Genomic DNA, 21,292 nt, shown 5'->3' with positions numbered 1-21,292 from the left:
TAACTCTGCTGCCTGTGCTGAAAAATGTGATGCCAATCACACGCTCACTCTTGTTTCTGCTGTACCGTCAGCTTTTAATGTCACCGCTGCTGTCTCCATATGTCTTTGCCCCGTTGTCTGTCTATTATTGATGACCCATCAATATAGAGCACTGCCCCCTCAAGAGGCCTCCCCCCACCTTGGGAATGTTGTCATTCATGCCTTGAAACACTTGTGTATAGGCACATTATAAATGCCATATATCATATCATATCATATCATATCATACTGTTCCATATATGTGGTACAGTCATGTACATAGTCCCCTTCCTCCACTGGTTCTGCTACAAATGTTGCTGTATTTACAGTCCTGCATCTTAATATCTTGATTGCTGAATTTGAGATAATCACCTTGTATCCAGAGACCCTTTGTGTAGCCAATGTGCTCTTGGGCTTTTCGAGAATGGTGAAGAGAGAATGCTCCACATAAAGTGTGGTATTGCACCCCATAGGTACTTGATGACTTTTCTACTGCAAATGCAACAGCAGTCAGAGCTTGCTCCCAAGGGTAATGTCCCCTCATTACTGGGTCTAAACCTCTGCTATAATAAGCTAAGGGTTTGTGTCCTAAGGTAGTATTCTGTGTGAGTACTGCAGTTATCACTACTCCATTGGAGTGTGAGAACATGAAGAATTTGTCATGATAGTCTGGAATCCCTAACACTAGATCTGTGCATATTGCTTTATTTAGCTCTTCAAAGGTATCAGTCATTTCGTGTGTCCATGACAGCTTACCATTCCGTTTCTGTGCTTCCTGGAGTCCGCTCAACAAAGGTCTTGTATATGTGCTATAGTCAAATACCCATGCTCTGCAGTAATTACAGAGGCCTAGAAACTGCTGCATCTCCCTTACTGTCTTTGGTGTCGGCATTCTGCAAATTGCCTCTGTCCTTTCTGGAGTCACTGTTCGTCCGTCCTGGGATATCAGCTGCCTTGTGTATAGCACTTCCTTTTGATAATATTGCAATTTTGCTTTGTCCACCTTGAATCCCTTCTCTGCTAATACTGTCAAAAGATTTCGACACTGGTCTTGTGTCGTGCTGCAAATCAAAATGTCATCTACGTACTGTATGATAGTACTCTCTATTTGTAGGTTGCCCAGAACCATCTGTAGGACCCTATTAAAGATAGATGGTGACTCACAGTACCCCTGAGGTAATCTTGTGTTTTTCCACTTCTGGTTTCTATATAGAAAGAAAGCCATGTCTTGTGACTCTTCATGAAGCGGTATAGAAAAGAAGCCATTCTTCAAATCTATTAGCGTGAATGGTATAGCTTCCGTTGGGATGCTGCACCGAATCGTCACAGGATTTGGAACTAATGGGAATTCTGCCTCTACTATCTGTTTCAGGGGGCATAAGTCCTGGATAAAATGCCACAACCCCCATCGCCTTTTTCACAGGGTACACAGCTGTGTTGCACTGTGATTCTAACGGTACTAATATTGCCTGCTTCACCAATGCAGCGATTGTTCCGTAAATCCCTCATCAGCTTCCCTTGATATGGGATACTGTCTTGCCCTCGGTCAGATAGCTCCTGGTTTGAGCTTTATTTTAATGGCTCCAACTCCTTTTAACAAACCCACGTCATAAGGACTAGTGGTCCTTAAGACACTGGGTACCCGCCCTACGTCTTCTTCGAAGAATGGTGGAGGCTGCTTCCGCAACATGACCATCCGCTGTGGCACTTATCTATAATGTATTCTCACCCAATGTGTCACACTCATGTTGAATACCACTTCATTGTCTGATCGATCGTCTTGAAATAGTTACTCATCTGTCATGTCAGTTAGTCTATATCCTTCCCCGGAAACAAAATACACCAATGAATAGGTTCAAGGGTACTCATACACGAAGGGCTCCCACAATTGGTTTGAAAAAAATTACTCTTCAAAATTGTTATCATAGAGAAAGATCTCTAGAGGACTTTTTATGTTGTAATTGCATGAGTCAAAAACACAACAACACAATTTACAGAGAGAGAATATACATCATCAATGGTTTGTTGGACCATAACAGAACATAAACGTAAATGCTTTAAAACACCATTTACCACCAATGCTCGGGACAAAGTTGAAAATGGTGTGTGTGCAACAAACCCAACCTCTGTGGAGGTTTGTCAAAACAGAAACAGTTCAATTGTGAAACAATTCAAAGCGGAATTCTAAAGGCAACGTAAAACAACTAAGAGGCAACAGATAAGATTTTTCATGTGTGAACAGCAATCAATGTGCTGTGAATTCGGGGAGTAGTATGTCTACACCAGGTGTTTTCGGCCGTTTAGAATTGGGCTAAATGAGCCTCATCTTTGGGACGGCCATCATCAGGACAAGGTTCTGTACACGGGACGTCTAAGCTGTGGGGAAGGGAGATAACAATCAGGTGGGTGTATGAGCCGCAGAACTAATTTAAATTGACTGAATCAAAAATGTGTAGTCACAAAATAGAAAACACACAGCTTACCTATGTAGCAATTGATAGGCACTGTATTAGAGATCCATACCCCACACTGGGCTGGTCTCTAGGTACTCCTGTTGTATTATACAGAAAAAAGGGGGGGAGTGAGTCTAAATCCCAACCGTTATGTACATAATAAATATAAATGTACACAAAGCATAAAACGTGTCTTACCTTTCACCGAATAACTACAGGTGAAAAGGTCCAATGTGTTGTAAAGCGGTCAGCCATCAGAGGTATGGCTGCAAGTAAACAGAAAGTCACATTTAAGTGTCTGAATGTAACGACTGCTCATGTGGAACTAAAAGTGCCCATGCTGGCGAATGTACCTTTGGTGGTGGGCCAGATAGGCTGTCAAAAGGCTGCGTGCAGAGAGCGGGGCATCTTCGAGTGACTGAAGAAGAACACTGCACAGCGTGGGAAAAAGCTGTTGCCAAGGCTGCATGAGTGTTTTATATGGCAGCCATGCTAGGATCAGGCTGAAATCGGGCAGCCAGAGAAAAAATGTATAGCGCTCGAACTGGTGGAGCATAGTGATAATAAATCAATTTAGAGGGCACACGGGATACACATCTGTCTTAAAAATTAATTTAGGAGCTAAAATTAGCCAACTGGTTGTCATGGTAACCGTCATGTGACTCATACAAAAAAATCATGCATCAACAGAGTGTAAGATGACCTCATGGGGATGTTAACAAATTTGTTGAAAAGTCGGCGCATGATTAGAAAATGGGCCCAATATGTACAGCTCTTGGAATGCATAGGCAAATAGTAAAGCAATAATAAATACATGGCACATAATGCAGGTACATAATTGCATAGTCATAGAAAGCCGCAAAATGCATTAATAGGTACAACTCTTGGAATGCATAGGCAATAGTAAAGCAATAATAAATACAAGGCATGTGGTGCAGGTACATAATTGCATAGTCATAGAGAGCCACAGAGTGTACTGATTAAATACCAGCCGTGGGCAAAAGAAGATATAAATTGTACCGCTATCCTAAATAGATGGCAAAAGAGAGCCGCAACAAAATGCTCACTAAATGTGCACACAGACATAAGAATTGGACTGGATGGAAATCGATGTATAGAAAACCGAAAAAACAATGGCATTTTTTGGAAAAGCATTCTAGTAGGCATACCGGGCACATAATTTGGTCTAGATGTAAAAATATCTAAACAAATGAATGTTCAAGAAACCAAAACACAACATTTTTGAGAACAGTGTTACAATGGACATTCAAGTGTGTCAAAGATGGTTTAAAGAAAAGACTTCCATTCCACTGAAATGTTTAAGCCAGAATTTATGGTGTTAAGTCTGTGCACCCACCGTTGCTCTAACTGAGTCAATGTTTTATTCAAATCCCCACTCCTCCTTGTCGGGTTCACTTTCTGAAGAACAAACCACCTTAAATCTGTGTCTTTGTGATTTTTACTAGTAAAATGTTCTACTAGGGGCCTTTCTGGTATTTTGTTCCTGATGCAGGAACGATGCTCGAAAATGCGCATTTTAATTGCAGGTACTGTTTTCCCCACGTATAGAAGATTGCATGAACACTGTATGATGTATGATGTATGATGTATATAACACCCTTGGTGTTACAATGGTATTACAATTGGTGAAATCATTCATAGTCCATTGCACCTTATCGTGTTCGAATGATTTCTTTTGTAGGGTCAGACGAAACGAAGAGGGATTCCTCACCCGAGGCCTTACAGAAGATCAATTAGAAATTCTAAAGCAAAAGAAAAAAAGAATAATTCGAACAGAACTACATGGCAAGTTCATGCTCGAATAATTGAGAGCCGTGTAATGCTCACCTGATTCCCACGGAGGCGCTGGTCCCGGCTGAACTGTTATAGTCTCTTCAATTGAGAAGCGTAGAGCTCGGATGACTCTCTGGACTGGGCTTCCTCTTATTGACCGTCTGGCTTGCAGGGTAAAGTTTCTGCAGGCGGAAGAAAAAAGGGTTAATGACCGTTTGGCTGGACTTCCTCCTCACTAATCGCCAACTCTCCGAAAGTCCAATGTCCTGGTGAGCTCTCACCTTAGGCGTATAAATGCTGGGCTCTCCATCCTGCGACTTATGCAGGGGTGCGTGGGTTCCAGTTACGTCACTGGAGGTCCTCAAAGTCTTTTGTGGCCTTAGAAGTGGCACAGGTGCTGAGATGCCAAAAGGTGATGCCGCCGTTACTGCACGAGCGGATGCCAGTAGGTATAAAGAGTTTATAGTCTTGAAGAGATGGGCACCTTTAATGAAGTCTTTGCATTGTCTTTTTCAGGTGCCTGGATGCTGAGGGCGTGGTCACTGAGAGCGCAACAAGTGCGGTTGTACGTAGGTATGGGAATTTCAATGACACCTCAATAATGTCCCTTGTTTTCTGTTCTCAGGTCTTGAGATGTTGCGGGCGTTGTTCGTCCGTTGCCGCTGCACGTGCGAAGTACGTGAGTATAATGATCTGTGACCTTATTATAGCACCTCTAACAATATTCTTTTCTTATTTGCAGGTGTCGGGACCTTGCAGGCATTTTCCCAGTCGCGGATGCACGTGGGGAAACACGTAAGTGTTAGGCTTTGTTGCAGTCTTTAATGGCACTTAAATAATGTCTTTTCTTGTTTTCAGGTGCCGGGCTGCTGCGGTTGAAGTGATCGTAATACGCGCACAAAAGCAGGTAAGAAAAGTAAATGCGGCCGCCTTCACCCGATTCCTACTTAACAATGTTGTTTGTCTTTACAGGTGCCGTTAGGCTGCTGAAGAGAAGGCCGCGAAGAATCAGTGAAAGCACAGATGGATCAGGTAAGCGAGCGCGGCTGCGAACGTGTTGCAACTTGCTAACCTTATGTTTCTTTTGCTTGCAGGTTCTGCCGGTGTCTGGATTCCTGGATGGTAAGTATAGTTCTCGTGTCTTTCTTCCACAGGTTGCTGAGCTGAAGCTGGAGATGTGACTGGAAGCTGGAGCTGACTCGGTGAGCGTCCTGCTGCAGATGCAGAATAACGCGAAGCACGTTTTCCCAATCGGGTGTGGTTTAAATAGTGTTGGCGTGATTGGGTGTCTTCTTCCTCAGCCTCGCCCAGGTAAAAGAGTTCCTGTGTTCCAGAGCTAAGGAGTGGCACCAGCCCCACCCAGGTAAGAAAGTAGTCCCAGTTCAGGGAATAGTTCCTCCCAGCAGAAGGCTGGGGACTTCATACTGCCAGCATTTGCAAAGGTGAATATGCAGCATGGTCTGCTACAGGTAGGTCCACCCAAGCACCTTTGCAAGAATTATGAGCCCGGCGCCCCTGGTGCCGGGACTGAGGTTCCATATGAGCCTGGCGCCAAAGGCGCCAGGACCTGGTCCAATGGGCCCTAATAGGGGTTGCTGGAGCCGGGGACGAGGGTCGTGAGCCTTCTTCCGGGGATGCTGGGCTTGACTTGGCTTCTCGGGAGCAGTGCTCATGACAGCACCCCCCCTCAAGGCCCCTCCCAAACTTGTCTTCCCCAGAGGTTTTGGCCTATTGGGAAAAGTTCAGAGGAATTTTCTGACTAGACGAGGAGCATGGACGTGGTCAGAGGATTCCCATGATCGTTCTTGAGGTCCGTAACCCTTCCAGCCGATCAGATAGTATAATTTTGACTTGAGGATCTTGGAGTCCAGGATGTTTTTAACCTCAAATTCAGGTTCTCCATTTACTTGAATAGGCTCTGGAGGTTTATTCAGTCTGGTTCCAGGTTGCATAGGTTTTAGTAGAGATACGTGAAACACCGGATGTATTTTCATGTGGGATGGCAAACCCAATTTGACAGCCACTGGGTTTATTATGGCTGTAATTGGATATGGTCCCAGATATTTTGGGTTGAAGGTGTGAGGTCCTTTAAGTGATAAATGTTTGGTGGATAACCAAACTTGATCTCCAACCTGGTATTGAGGGGCGTCTCTTCGGTGTTGGTCTGCTCCCCTTTTGTACCATTCTTTAGCCTGTTGTAGGTGGATTGTCGCTTCTTTGAAAGCTTGAGTGATAGCATTGTGAAGATGATCCACGGCAGGCGTTCCAAGATCTTGGGGCGGGTCGAGATTGGAGGTTCGAGGATGAATCCCATATAAAATGTAAAAGGGACTTTTTCCGGTTCCTGAATGGATCGAGTTGTTGTAAGCATATTCGGCTATCCAAAGGATATCTTTCCAATTACTTTCCGACTGCTGTAGCATACAACGTAAATATTGTTCCAGAGTTTGGTTTGTCCTCTCAGTTTGTTCGTCGGTCTGGGGATGATGGCTGGTTGAAAGTCTCACATCGATTTGAGCTAAACGACAGCAACTTCGCCAAAAGTGAGAGATAAACTGGCTCCCCCTATCTGAGATCAAAACCGAAGGGAAGCCGTGCAATCTTACAATATTTTCAAGGAATTCCCGTGCTAGAACTGAAGCTGAAGGTAAGCCCTTTAGTGGAACGAAGTGGGCCATTTTAGAAAACAAATCTACAATTACTAGAATAGTGTTGTATCCGGAACAGGAGGGTAAATCGGTGATGAAGTCCATGGAGAGGGTATGCCAGGGATGTGGCGGGATGTCTAGCGGATGCAGGAGACCCGCTGGTCTTTCCTTCTGACCTTTGTTTTGGGCACACACACCACAGGACATCACAAACTCCTTTATGTCTTTTCTCCATGATGGCCACCAGAAGTGTCTCTTGACTTTTTCCTAGGTTTTGGCAATGCCTGGGTGGCCCTCCATCAAGGAATCATGGTAGCAAGAGATTACCTGTTTTTGTAAATCGGCATGTGGTAGGCATAGTCGTCCCTGAAAATAAGGCAGGTCTTTTTTTATGATGAAGTCCTTTCCCTTCAGTTGCCAGTTTTGTAAGTCCGAAGGGGTCACAAGTTGTTTAACTTTTGCTTTGATATCTTCGATGGATTGTGAAGAAATCAGGCCCAGGATTCTCTGTTCTGGAATTATTGGCACAGGTTCAGGATTGACAATATTATCTCCCATTCCAATCCGGGAAAGGGCATCCGCTTTGCCATTTTTGTTGCCGGGGCGATAAGTAATTACAAAGTCAAATTCGGCAAAGAAAAGTGCCCAGCGAAGCTGTCTGGAGGACTGAGCTTTGGTGGTTTTCAGGTATTGTAGGTATCGATGATCGGTGATTACCGTGACAGTGTGTTTGGCTCCAAGGAGATAGTGCCGCCAGGCCTTGAAAGCGGACTTAATTGCTAAAAGCTCTTTATCTGTGATGGTGTAGTTAATTTCAGGCGCCGAGAACTTGCGAGACCAGAATGCCACGGGGTGCAATTGGTTAGTTTCCGGATCTCTCTGTGATAGAACCGCCCCCATTGCTAAGCTGGAGGCGTCGGTCTCAACGATGTAAGGGAGGTCTGGGCGTGGGTGTTTCAGTATGGGTGCTGAGGTGAACTTGGCTTTTAGCTCTTGAAAGGCCTGTTCTGCTTCTGTTGACCACTCAAAACGTTTGTTTTTTCTTAAGAAGGCGGTGATGGGCTGCACCACTCGTGAAAACTCTGGAATAAACCTGCGGTAAAAGTTGGCGAAACCTAACATGCTTTGGACACCTTTCACGGAAGTAGGTGATGGCAACTTGATGATACCGTCCACCTTTCTCGAGTCCATGTGGACTCCTTTGGGTGTCAGAATAAAGCCTAGAAATTCGACCTCCGTGACGTGAAAAAGACATTTTTCGAGCTTAGCAAAAAGCTTATGTTGGCGGAGTTTTTCAAGGACGGCTCTAACATGTTTCCGATTATCTGCTTCTGAAGATGAGTACACAAGGATGTCATCTATGTAGACGATTACGCAAACATCTATGAGTTCTCTGAGGACATCATTCATAAAATACTGAAAAGCGGCTGGTGCATTGCATAGTCCGAAGGGCATCACTTGGTATTCAAATAGTCCATACTTGGTGCGAAATGCCGTCTTCCATTCGTCGCCTTCTTTAATCCGTCCCAAGTGGTAGGCTCCCGGAGATCTAGCTTTGTATAAATGCAGGCGTTCTTAACTTGGTCAAGGAGTTCCGGAATCAGAGGTAGGGGGTATCTGTTCTTTACCGTTATCTGGTTCAGGGCACGATAATCAATACAGGTTCTAAGGTCACCTTCTTTTTTAGGTACGAAGAACAGAGCCGAGGATGCAGGAGACTTTGATGGGCGGATAAATCCATTGGCCAGGTACTGGTCCAGATACTGTCGCAAATGAAGATTTTCAGGCTCGGTAAGGGCATAAATTCTACTACAAGGGGGAGTGGCTCCGGGTATCAGGTCTATTTGACAGTCGTAAGATCTGTGGGGAGGCAGGGTATTAGCCTGTTCCTTCTGAAAGACATCTTGGAATTCTTGATATTCTGGAGGCAATTGCGGTCCTTCGGATGTTGCTACCGCTAGGCCAATACTGGGTCGAGGATAACAAGTAGGTGCACACTCTGGGAACTGTATTGTCTTTGCTCGCCAATCAATTTGAGGATTGTGTTTCTCCAACCAAGGGATCCCCAGAATTATTTGGAACTGAGGGGCCTTGATCACATCGAACACGATTACCTCCCGATGTCCATCTTGGCCTAATAACGTCACTTCTGTGGTGGTATGGGTTACCGGTCCGGAGGCTATTTCCGTACCATCCACTGTGGTAATGACGTCTTTAATTACCTTAGGACAAAGGGGTAGGTTCATCCTGGAAGCCATCTCGCGGTCTACATAATTTCCAATCGCTCCGCTATCAATGTATGCTTTAATGGCATGCAAACGATCCGGTCGTTCTGGATTTATGAGGACCATTGACATTATGAAGTGCGAGGTCAAAGAACTGGTTTTTACGCTCGGCAAGCGGACCTCTACACTTGTCGGGCGAGGTCGTTTCCCGGCTCGGGCTTTTCGGAATTCTTATCAGAAGCTCCCACTGTCTTCTTCGGAGGTTTCACCGGGCAATCTCGGAGGAAATGTCCTGAATTTCCACAATAGAGACATAGCTGCAATTGTCGTCTCCTGTCGCGTTCTTTCTGGGTTAAGGGACCCTTTACGACCCCTATTTGCATAGGTTCTACGGCTTCAACTCCTTTGGTGTGAGTTAGTGGCTTAGAGAATATTCGAGTTTCGAACCTGGAGTGGTCTGCCTTTTTGTTTTGTAGTCTGTGATCCAATTGGACCACTAAATCAATGTACTGTGAACAATCTTGAGGGGGATTCACGACCTGGGCTAGGACGTCTTTGAGTTCGCCACGCAAACCCCTGTGGAAAAGCGTGATCCTCTTGTCCTCGGGCCATCTGGTTTCAACGATTAGTCTGTTAAATGACGCAATATAAGCCAGAAGATCCTGATTGCCCTGCCGTAGGGAAAGGAGTTTGTTGTCCAGGGCCTGCCCCTGGGAATGTCTTGCGAAAAGTCTTTCCATATTGGCCTGGAAGGCCTGGAAATTGCGAAGAATCGGGTCATCCTGTGTAACCAGAGGGATCGACCAATCAGCGGCGCTGCCGCTAAGATACGAAAGCACAAAGGCTACTTTAGTCTGATCAGTCGGAAAAGCAGCTGGTCTACAAAGAAAGTGCAATCAGCACTGATTTATGAACACCGCAAACCTCTTAGGGTCACCAGAGAAGCGTTCGCGCGGAGCCAAAGGCACATTTCCGGGCAGATTGATTTGAACAGGATTGTCTGAAGCCGCCGGGGTATAGGTCCCTCCTGAATTAAGTAGAGGGGTTTGCCCTGCTTGTGGTTGTAATAACTGTCTGGCGAGGTCATCAGTTCGTTCTTTGGACATAATCAATTCCCTCCTCAGGGCATTCGTTTCCTGGCGGGCAGCATGTACTTCAGCTCTTAATTCCCCTAGTAACTGGGCCAGTTGATCAGTGTCGGAAGTTTCCATAGCGCCTGGGTAGGAGGTTATTGGAGGGCTTCGCGTTCTGTAACGCTCACCTGATTCCCACGGAGGCGCTGGTCCCGGCTGAACTGTTATAGTCTCTTCAATTGAGAAGCGTAGAGCTCGGATGACTCTCTGGACTGGGATTCCTCTTATTGACCGTCTGGCTTGCAGGGTAAAGTTTCTGCAGGCGGAAGAAAAAAGGGTTAATGACCGTTTGGCTGGACTTCCTCCTCACTAATCGCCAACTCTCCGAAAGTCCAATGTCCTGGTGAGCTCTCACCTTAGGCGTATAAATGCTGGGCTCTCCATCCTGCGACTTATGCAGGGGTGCGTGGGTTCCAGTTACGTCACTGGAGGTCCTCAAAGTCTTTTGTGGCCTTAGAAGTGGCACAGGTGCTGAGATGCCAAAAGGTGATGCCGCCGTTACTGCACGAGCGGATGCCAGTAGGTATAAAGAGTTTATAGTCTTGAAGAGATGGGCACCTTTAATGAAGTCTTTGCATTGTCTTTTTCAGGGGCCTGGATGCTGAGGGCATGGTCACTGAGAGCGCGACACGTGCGGTTGTACGTAGGTCTGGGAATTTCAATGACACCTCAATAATGTCCCTTGTTTTCTGTTGTCAGGTCTTGAGATGTTCCGGGCGTTGTTCGTCCGTTGCCGCTGCACGTGCGAAGCACGTGAGTATAATGATCTGTGACCTTATTATAGCACCTCTAACAATGTTCTTTTCTTATTTGCAGTTGTCGGGACCTTGCGGGCGTTTTCCCAGTCGCGGATGCACGTGGGGAAACACGTAAGTGTTAGGCTTTCTTGCAGTCTTTAATGGCACTTAAATAATGTCTTTTCTTGTTTTCAGGTGCCGGGCTGCTGCGGTTGAAGAGATCGTAATACGCGCACAAAAGCAGGTAAGAAAAGTAAATGCGGCCGCCTTCACCCGAATCCTACTTAACAATGTTCTTTGTCTTTACAGGTGCCGTTTGGCTGCTGAAGAGAAGGCCGCGAAGAATCCGTGAAAGCACAGATGGATCAGGTAAGCGAGCGCGGCTGCGAACGTGTTGCAACTTGCTAACCTTATGTTTCTTTTGCTTGCAGGTTCTGCCGGTGTCTGGATTCCTGGATGGTAAGTATAGTTCTCGTGTCTTTCTTCCACAGGTTGCTGAGCTGAAGCTGGAGATGTCACTGGAATGCTGGAGCTGACTCGGTGAGCGTCCTGCTGCAGATGCAGAATAACGCAAAGCACGTTTTCCCAATCGGGTGTGGTTTAAATAGTGTTGGAGTGATTGGGTGTCTTCTTCCTCAGCCTCGACCAGGTAAAAGAGTTCCTGTGTTCCAGAGCTAAGGAGTGGCACCAGCCCCACCCAGGTAAGAAAGTAGTCCCAGTTCAGGGAATAGTTCCTCCCAGCAGAAGGCTGGGGACATCATCCTGCCAGCATTTGCAAAGGTGAATATGCAGCATGGTCTGCTACAGGTAGGTACACCCAAGCACCTTTGCAAGAATTATGAGCCCGGTGCCCAGGCGCCGGGACTGAGGTTCCTTATGAGCCTGGCGCCAGAGGCGCCAGGACATGGTCCAAAGGGCCCCTATAGGGGTTTGCTGGAGCCGGGGACGAGGGTCGTGAGCCTGCTTCCGGAGATGCTGGGCTTGACTTGGCTTCTCGGGAGCAGTGCTCATGACAAGCCGGAATAATTCCCGAAGGCCTACAGGCACGCAACATCCCCAGGGTTTTCACGGACAACCCCAAGTTCATGAAAAACTTCAGTGGGGTGGGGAATAAATGTAGCCGTGACTGGTTAATACTGGTCATAGATACGGCTAAAGAGGAATGCGACAAACAGGGTGCAGAATTGAGGATAAATCTATCCAGAATGCAAAGGACAAATTAGACAAGCTCGAATTGGAGATTACTAAGTTCAAGAACTTAACTCTTGATGGAAAAGTTGAAAAGTTTAAAAAAGATCTAGCTAACTATTCAGAAGAAAAAACTTACCCATTCCTCAGATCTACGTACTACACTGATCTTCAAGCAAGTCAATATTCTAACAGGAGAAACAGATCAGTAAACTTCGCAGGCACTTCATCGAGTGGAAGTGGCAGTGCCTCTAGTTTAACTGGATTAACAGGACAGCCACCACAACCTTTTTTTCCCAGGGGCGGACAAAGAGGACGACCGAAGAGACGCCAGGCCCAGTCAGGGCAGCGCATGAGAACGCGCCAATGGTATCAGAACCAAGGGCAGAATTAGGGATACCAGTCTTCATCTTATCCTCCCGGACCATGACTGCATCAGAATTGCGGCTCCTAGGTAAGGGTCTATCTTTTGTCCCCGCCCAAAGGGCACGACCTTTTGAAATTGAACTTGAATTACGGAAATGCTTTAGGAATATTCATTTAAAACATTTCTTTGAAATTTATATGCCAGCCAATACGGAAGCTACAGTAGACCCACGCTAAAACACAGAGAACATTACGGGTCTGAAAGAACACTCTAAATTCTATCCCCCACCGGGCTCCACCCCAGGTGAGATAATTACTTTTGAAAAAATTGTCATCAAGACCGTAATGGCTGGTTTCAAAAAAGAAAATTTTTACCAGGACAATCTAGATAGAGAAGAACGGATTTCCATGAAAAGTCTGGAAACTGACAGATCAATAACTATTAAGCCTGCAGACAAGGGAGGTGGCATAGTCATCTGGGACACATCTGATTACAATACCGAATGCCTACGGTTACTAAGCGACCATGACGCTTATTTACCTTTGGCCCACAATCCCACAAAGGACCTCCAAGATGAGATCACAAGCCTCACACAACATGCTCTCACGCAAGGCTGGATATGCGAAGACGAAAAGAGGTTCCTCAACAAAACCAGTCCACGTATCCCGGCTTTTTACATTCTTCCCAAGATGCATAAGAATTCCAAACAACCACCTGGAAGACCGATTGTTTCAGCCTGTGAATCCCTCTTGGAACCCTTGTCCTTATACACAGATTTTTTTCTGAAACCATTTGTAAGGAAGATGCCGTCCTACCTTAAGGACACTACTAGCACAATCAATTTACTTGATGACATTGTCCTCACCACCGATACCCTTTTGCTCACAATGGACGTTGAGGCCCTTTACACATCCATACCCCAACAAGAAGTCCTTGAAACGATACATGATTTTTTTAACACAAGAGCGGACCAAGAATCTACACCCACTAATTTCATTCTCGAGTGCATTAGACTTGCAATGTCAGAAAACTTCTTTATGTTTCAAGACCAGATCTACAAACAGGTGAAGGGCTTGAGTATGGGCGCTACTTTTGCCCCCGATATTGCCAATCTCTATATGGCCCGGTATGAAGCCAACTATGTCTTAACACCAGAAAATCCTTTCCAGGATCACATCGTACTATGGAAAAGGTACATTGACGATGTAATTATCATCTGGCAAGGGACACCTGCTGAACTACAAGATTTTCATACATGGATCAATTTGAGAAATACCCACATCAACTTCACGATGCAGTGGGACCACCATCACATAGACTTCCTTGATCTTCACATCTATAAAACGGGAGACCGACTAAAAACTGAGCTCTTTCGCAAGCCAACAGACCGCAATACTTTATTGCACTTTACCAGCTACCATCCAATGGGCCTCAAGTATAACTTACCCTATGGACAGTTCCTACGTATTCGTAGAAATTGTTCAGAGTTGGAAAAGTTTCATCTACATGCAGAAAGATTAACCCAACGACTCATTGAAAGAGGCTATAAAAAAAAAGCCATCAACCAAGCGAAAAAAAGATTCACTCCCAGGGAGATCTGTTTGAGCACAAAACCAAAAAAAGACCTGGGTAGACTGATGTGTGTCACCACTTTTGGACCCTTGAGTCCACTGATCCAGAAAACGATTAAAAAGAATTGGCACTTGGCAACCCATTTCGGCACATTGCAGCATGTACCATGTTTCGCATTTAAGAAAAACAGGAGTTTAAAAGATGCTCTCGTCCATGCTTTTATAGAGCCACCCTCCCAACCACAGCGCACACTCTGGGATCTACCACCTGTCTCTGGACACCATAAGTGCGGCCAGTGTGTCGCCTGCCCTCTGACCCTACAAAAGAAATCATTCGAACACGATAAGGTGCAATGGACTATGAAGGATTTCACCAATTGTAACACCAAGGGTGTTATATACATCATACAGTGTCCATGCAATCTTCTATACGTGGGGGAAACAGTACGTGCAATTAAAATGCGCATTTCCGAGCATCGTTCCGGCATCAGGAACAAAATACCAGACAAGCCCCTAGTAGAACATTTTACTAGTAAAAATCACAAAGACACAGATTTAAGGTGGTTTGTTCTTCAGAAAGTGAACCCGACAAGGAGGGGTGGGGATTTGAATAAAACATTGACTCAGTTAGAGCAACGGTGGGTGCACAGACTTAACACCGTAAATTCTGGCTTAAACATTTCAGTGGAATGGAAGTCTTTTCTTTAAACCATCTTTGACACACTTGAATGTCCATTGTAACACTGTTCTCAAAAATGTTGTGTTTTGGTTTCTTGAACATTCATTTGTTTAGATATTTTTACATCTAGACCAAATTATGTGCCCGGTATGCCTGCTAGAATGCTTTTCCAAAAATTGCCATTGTTTTTTCGGTTTTCTATACATCGATTTCCATCCAGTCTAATTCTTATGTCTGTGTGCACATTTAGTGAGCATTTTGTTGCGGCTCTCTTTTGCCATCTATTTGGGATAGCGGTACAATTTGTATGTTCTTTTGCCCTCGGCTGGTATTTAATCAGTACACTCTGTGGCTCTCTATGACTATGCAATTATGTACCTGCACCACATGCCTTGTATTTATTACTGCTTTACTATTGCCTATGCATTCCAAGAGTTGTACCTATTATTGCATTTTGCGGCTTTCTATGACTATGCAATTATGTACCTGCATTATGTGCCATGTATTTATTATTGCTTTACTATTTGCCTATGCATTCCAAGAGCTGTACATATTGGGCCCATTTTCTAATCATGCGCCGACTTTTCAACGAATTTTTTAACATCCCCATGAGGTCATCTTACACTCTGTTGATGAGTCACATGACGGTTACCATGACAACCAGTTGGCTAATTTTAGCTCCTAAATTAATTTTTAAGACAGATGTGTATCCCGTGTGCCCTCTAAATTGATTTATTATCACTATGCTCCACCAGTTCGAGCGCTATACATTTTTTCTCTGGCTGCTCGATTTCAGCCTGATCCTAACATGGCTGCCATGTAAAACACTCATGCAGCCTTGGCAACAGCTTTTTCCCACGCTGTGCAGTGTGCTCCTTCAGTCACTCGAAGATGCCCCGCTCTCTGCACGCAGCCTTTTGACAGCCTATCTGGCCCACCACCAAAGGTAAATTTGCCAGCATGGGCACTTTTAGTTCCACATGAGCATTTGTTACATTCAGACACTTAAATGTGACTTTCTGTTTACTTGCAGCCATACCTCTGATGGCTGACCGCTTTACAACACATTGGACCTTTTCACCTGTAGTTATTCGGTGAAAGGTAAGACACGTTTTATGCTTTGTGTACATTTATATTTATTATGTACATAACGTTTGGGGTTTAGACTCACCCCCCCTTTTTTTCTGTTTAATACAACAGGAGTACCTAGAGACCAGCCCAGTGTGGCGTATGGATCTCTAATACAGTGCCTATCAATTGCTACATAGGTAAGCTGTGTGTTTTCTATTTTGTGACTACACATTTTTGATTCAGTCAATTTAAATTAGTTCTGCGGCTCATACACCCACCTGATTGTGATCTCCCTTCCCCACAGCTTAGACGTCCCGTGTACAGAACCTTGTCCTGATGATGGCCGTCCCAAAGATGAGGCTCATGTAGCCCAATTCTAAACGACTGAAACACATGGTGTAGACATACTACTCCCCGAATTCACAGCACATTGATTGCTGTTCACACATGAAAAATCTTATCTGTTGCCTCTTATTTGTTTTACGTTGTCTTTAGAATTCCGCTTTGAATTGTTTCACAATTGAACTGTGTCTGTTTTGACAAACCTCCACAGAGGTTGGGTTTGTTGCACACACACCATTTTCAACTTTGTCCCGAGCATTGGTGGTAAATGGTGTTTTAAAGCATTTACATTTATGTTCTGTTATGGTCCAACAAACCATTGATGATGTCTATTCTCTCTCTGTAAATTGTGTTGTTGTGTTTTTGACTCATGCAATTACAACATAAAAAGTCCTCTAGAGATCTTTCTCTATGATAACAATTTCGAAGAGTCATTTTTTCAAACCAATTGTGGGAGCCCTTCGTGTATGAGTACCCTTGAACCTATTCATTGGTTTATTTTGTTTCTGATTTAACCCTCCTGGGTAGAATAGGTTCCATACCAGGAGCCCACATTTTTTGATTCTATATCCTTCCCCTACTGCAATAACTGTCCTCCACGATCACCCTGTGTCATTTGTCCTATGTAATATTATCGCCTCATCTCTCCCTATGGCAGCCTCGATTTCTATTTGGATCACGTTCCCTTCCTTCTTGTCTAAGGGGATCTCTGGACTGAACAAGAATTTTTTGGGTATCCGTAGCAGTATCCCCTGTATCCCTGGAAGCCATACAATTAACACTTCTGCCACATATGTATACAGTTCAAGGTCCTCTGGCACCCGGCCACTATAAGCAAAGGTTCCCTCACGTTTATGTAATGAATTCCTGGGGTTGAGCACACTATCCATTTGTCGGTGAATGAAATGCCAATGTTCAGTCTGCCCATCTTGTCTCTACCGATTATATTTACCGGTGTCTGCCGTAAATATGACAATTGATACTGATATTGATATTTCATTTCTATTGAGCTCTTGTGTTTCAGAGCGCGACGAGGCAAGGGAGGGGAACAAGGGAGAACAAAAACAACGATCTTACTGGGCCCAGTGACATTGAGAAAGTGCAAGTGCAGGGGAGAGGGAAGGGGTAAGTGCAAGAGGGGAGGGCGAAGTGGAAAGTGCTGTGAATAGGAATGAAAACAACAAAAAGGTAGTGCAGCCAGCAGGTGGTAAGTGCTAAATCTAAGGCACAGACATGGGGTGTCTGATAAGTGCAGGGACAGGGGGGGACTGTACGGTTACAGATACAGACCCAGAGTGCAAAGGTTGCCAGGAGGTAGTGCAGGTGTGTGGCAGAGTGGGAAGTGCCTGGGCCCAAAATCAGAGGGTAAACAGGTGCACAATGCCTATGCAGAACAGATCAACAGGGGATAGGAGGAGAGAAGGCAGAAGCCAAGAGGAAGGTATTGAGGTTCTTCCGGAACCAGAGATGGTTCTCTTCAAGTTTCAAGAGTGGCAGGGAAGCTGTTCCAGAGGGAGGCCCCGACTGAAGACTTAGATCTACCCCCAGCACTTTTCTTTGAAAAACGACTGACCCTGAGGCAGGATGTGGCATGTTCATTTTATGCTCCCCTACAGAAAGTGTTAATTTGTCAGTAAAAGGAACCAAATTCGATGCCTGCGCATTCATGGCAATGCCTGACATTGGGTATCTTCCCTCCCTGATACAGGATCTAGCCACCCCCGTATCCACGAGAAAGGAAATTGTCTTGTCACCTATGGTCACCTCTATCCGTGGTTCCTCTGCCAGATTAGGTGTGACAGATAGGATCAAGCATATCAGGCCTGTCTGTGGGCTATTTTATTGTGGGTACAGTGACATCCCCATCCCTGTGAATGGGTTGCCGCCTATGACAGTCACCCCTCCCAGTTTCTGCTTGGGAGTTTGCATCCGCATCGTGGAGTCTGTGTGTGTCATTGCTATGGTGTTCTGCTGGGTTGGTGCTTGTTGCAGTGACTGCGATTGCTGCACATGAGGTGCATTTGCCTGTCCATGCATGTCTTGCATGCGCATGGCATGTGGTGCATATGTCTGCACTGACCGTTGTCTTGAGTGTGTGGTTCGTCCAACTCAGACTGATGGATGGATTGTTGTTGCATTGCCATGGTATGGTTTATTGGCCCCCTATCCCTACATACCCGGCCTATGTGTCATGGCCATCTACAGACCCAACATAATATGGGACCCCCATTGGCCTTTGCAGCTCCTCTTGAAATCATCCTGTGTTCTGGTGCATTTGCTCCCTGAACCCTCTTCCCCGAGACGGCCCTCCTTCTCCTCTTATCCAGTGGTTCATGCCTCTGCGTCCTGCAAAGTCTCCCTCTGCTATCTGTGGCCTGTTCTGCATCTTCTGATTAACCACTCACTTCCATTGCATATTTGGATAGTTTTTTCTGCACTAACCTTGCTTCCCCATGTTTCCTCTCTTCCTGCTTTTCTCTTGCATTCTCTTGCATTATCTGCAACAGTGCCCTAAAGTTAGTTGAATTTGTGACCATGGTTTAGCCTCCATTCCAACTAGTTTCTTGAGCTGCTTCTGCACTTGTATATGGTTATTGTCGACCCACAACTTATTATGTTTCTTTATGTACTTTTCTTACCTGGTCTTCCCTCCCTATTCACATCCCTGAATCTCTGTCTTCTGTGTGCACAATCTATAAACAATTTTTCTCATTAATCAAATTGTATGTTTTCTGCTTCGGAATAATGACCAATTATTGTTTAGATTTTTGTTATAATCTTGGAATATATGTTTTATGAACCATGTATCTTGTCCTGGTTTTAGAAAGAACGACTGGCCGAAACACGTGTCACTAAGGGGCGATTCAATAAACAAGATTACCTTCACACTACTAGTATTCTAAGTGTATCTTCATTTGACATTGGAAGTGTTCACACTGGTTTTGGGTCGACAATAACCATATACATCTTATATATAAATAAAAATGTAAATGTTTGTTTGTTCAAAATCTTAAATCTCATAGTTTTTCACTGATTGCTTTGAAATTTTGACACAACGTTGCATTCAAATAGGCGCATGTTTTTATATACCTACTATACTGTGACAGGGAAAAACATACTTTTTCTGAAAAACAGCACCATCTGTTGGACATAAAAGCAACACATGCTGTACTAAACATTTTACTGCAAAAAAGAGCCATCTGTTGGACGTAAAAGCAACACATGCTATACTAAATACTTTACGATTCCATTTCAATGTTTCAGTGGCTCAAATACATGTGAGAAAGCAGCAGAGCGATATCCGGCCAGACTTCAGGATGCACGGTTGCGAGCACGGCTCTCACGTTCTGCAGCTTCAGATCTGCTTTGTTCTCAACAGAATGAACGCGACAGGCTAAGAGTGGCTGAAAGACATCAACAAGAAACAGCAGATCAGCGCCACACACGACACACACGACACGACTCTGTGCTCAGCAATCACGCAATTACAATCGCCTTGCATTCCGGTGCAGCCCAGCTGATGATAAGGCATGTTTTCATCGGCACCATGACTGAAGTGTGTCCTTATTGCAAGGCTCTGAAATTTAATGGAGAAACGAAAGGAATGTGTAGCCCCACCGGGAAATTAAACTGCCTCAACTTGGAGAACCGCCAGAGCCATTGTGAAATTAAACATATTAGAAACGTGCGCTTTCTCTTTTCTTCTTTTCCATTTAACCAGACTGAGCCACGGCAACGCGTGGCCGGGGACAGCTAGTTATTAAATAAGGTTTGGGAATACCTTAATTTACCCTGCCTGTGACAGCCAAGAATCAGCTCGAAATAATAAGTGGTGAGCGCAGAGTGGAGTCATAACTCCCAAACATCTGCTTGTTTACTTGGTCTGGTAGTCCATGGCATAATATATGATAAAATAACTCCACTGTTTTGTCCTACTGTTCACTCATCTCAAGGCGCCATTTCTCTTGAATCTGTTGAATATATTGAAGCAGGTCTTCATCATCACGCATTTTGCGTGCCATAATCGCGCTTATGTCTGACATGTCTAGGTACTATACTCTTAGAGCTTTCCATACGGCTGATCAGCAGTTATTAAATGGCGCACCATTGTGTGCTGTCCCTCAGGGATACCCTTCTCTTTTCCGTATGTCTTCAGCAACCTCCCAAGAATTGCTGAGAGTAGTCTTTTCATGTCTCCTACTCCTAATGTCTTCTCAGCTATCAGCCTTTCACTGCTAATGTCGTCCCAGCTGTCAGCCTCTCTAACTCATAGATCCACTTGCCCACTCCAGCCGTCAAGGACAGGAGCTTGCATCTTACATTCTCTTTGTCCATTTGTTGCCATGGTATATATTGGATTGATCCACTTCCCTTCTCCAAACATGTCCTCCCAGATCTTTAGTGGCGGTGAACACCCTTGCCATCACTGTGCTTCTCTGTCCTGGCTGGGCCCTAAGCCTCTGCACATGCAGTGGCGGATCAAGGACCTCGACTGTTGTTGCACTTCTCCCCGCTTCTTCAATGGGTTTGTGTTGTCCTTTAAGGCAGGTGGCCCAAAGCTAGGCAGCTGCCTTGTACTTGGTTTTTGGTTCAGACCTTCTGTCACTCCCTGCCCAGGAAGTTTGCTGCCTGGCAGGGCACGCTATGTGCTGGCTGGGTACTGGTTCTAAAGTGGCTGGAGGGTCCTTTGAGTTCTTTTCTCCCTGTGTTCCCTGGAAGAGGTTAAGGGGAGAGATCTTGCTTCCCCCTTTGGATATTCGTGGCCTTCTTTCACTGGTTGAAGTTGTAAGGCAGACTGTATCTTCAGCCAGGGTCCAAGGATGAGTTATTCTTGCTCTTGTGAAGTCCTCAGGTGATCTACTCAAAGATGTGCTCCAGCCCTCTTTTAAAGCCAAGTGGGCAACAGTGATCTCCCCTCTGGCCTGACTCATTCTGCAGGGCACACTCTCGATGTTCTGATCTCTTCAGACCTTCCACTCTCTGTACCTCTCTCCACTCCTCTCTCCTGGAGTGATCACTTTCTCCTATCCTCCCACCTCACCCTCCCAACCCCGCAGGCCAAGCCA

At 45.2% G+C, this 21,292-nt stretch overlaps 1 long non-coding RNA gene across 1 annotated transcript in view; it reads left to right on the top strand.

Moving 5' to 3' along the window:
• The window catches only part of LOC138527746 (uncharacterized), a 70,827-nt gene extending 50,919 nt beyond the window's left edge, over positions 1-19,908 (top strand). The window contains exon 3 of the long non-coding RNA XR_011284029.1: positions 19,491-19,908. This is a non-coding gene — a long non-coding RNA (uncharacterized lncRNA). The remainder of the gene's footprint in view (positions 1-19,490) is intronic.
• The last annotated feature ends 1,384 nt before the right edge of the window (positions 19,909-21,292 follow it).

Source organism: Ambystoma mexicanum, chromosome 7q (assembly GCF_040938575.1).
Source record: "Ambystoma mexicanum isolate Mex_15411 chromosome 7q, UKY_AmexF1_1, whole genome shotgun sequence".
NCBI lineage: Eukaryota > Metazoa > Chordata > Amphibia > Caudata > Ambystomatidae > Ambystoma > Ambystoma mexicanum.
The sequence above is the reverse complement of the archived record's forward strand: the minus strand, read 5'-3'. Positions and strand labels throughout refer to the sequence as shown.